Raw genomic sequence first — 694 nt, forward strand, 5'->3', positions numbered from 1 at the left:
TAATTCATTTAGAAATAAGTACAGAGAGATCTGGTTATAAGCTTCTTAAGATGGAGGACGCCACATATGCCCCAGAAAAAAGTCCAAAGGCATCGCTTGGTACTTGGTACTCCCATTTCATTCTTTTGGTGGTTTGTTTCACTGAGTTTAATCTTAAATGGTTCCTTATTCACTGTTAATTTCGAATCGTCTATTTGGTTTCAACAATCAGTGATTGGCCGTGATGACACAAAGGCCGGACTTACGGCTGCTACTGCTCTTCCCTTGTGTGGTAGTAGTATGATGTTTGTTGTGATAAGGTGTTTGTGCTGAGCCACTTTTCTCTCTACGCTTTCTCTATTTTACTTGAGATATTTATACTGTGGATTTCTAGTTTGAATACAATTTTTTTGGTTATAGTAAACATGGGTTTGTTTTTGGTGAGCCTGCCCTGAATTTGTGTGGGATTCCCTTTGTAGTTCTAGGAATTAGTTTACCGATTCTACAACTGACCCTTGAAGAATTAAGTATTCCTTCATTTTCCTCATCTTATGCAGCTGATCAGCAATGATTCCTTTTAGGCTTGTTCTCTTCTGAACTTCAAATTACATCCTTTATAAGAGATTTGGTCAAGCTATTGTGTAGGGTTTGTAAGATTTTGCATTTTATTGGCTTTTGCATTGCATCATTGACACATGGTTCCATGTAAATTCTG

The 694-nt window shown here is 37.3% G+C and overlaps 1 non-coding gene across 1 annotated transcript; it reads left to right on the forward strand.

Moving 5' to 3' along the window:
* The first annotated feature begins 215 nt into the window (after positions 1-215).
* On the forward strand, positions 216-317 carry LOC128040301 (small nucleolar RNA snoR113). Its single transcript, XR_008194957.1, has one exon. It is a non-coding gene; the product is annotated as a small nucleolar RNA snoR113 (small nucleolar RNA).
* The last annotated feature ends 377 nt before the right edge of the window (positions 318-694 follow it).

This window comes from Gossypium raimondii, chromosome 3, assembly GCF_025698545.1.
Source record: "Gossypium raimondii isolate GPD5lz chromosome 3, ASM2569854v1, whole genome shotgun sequence".
In the NCBI taxonomy this organism is placed as follows: Eukaryota; Viridiplantae; Streptophyta; class Magnoliopsida; order Malvales; family Malvaceae; genus Gossypium; species Gossypium raimondii.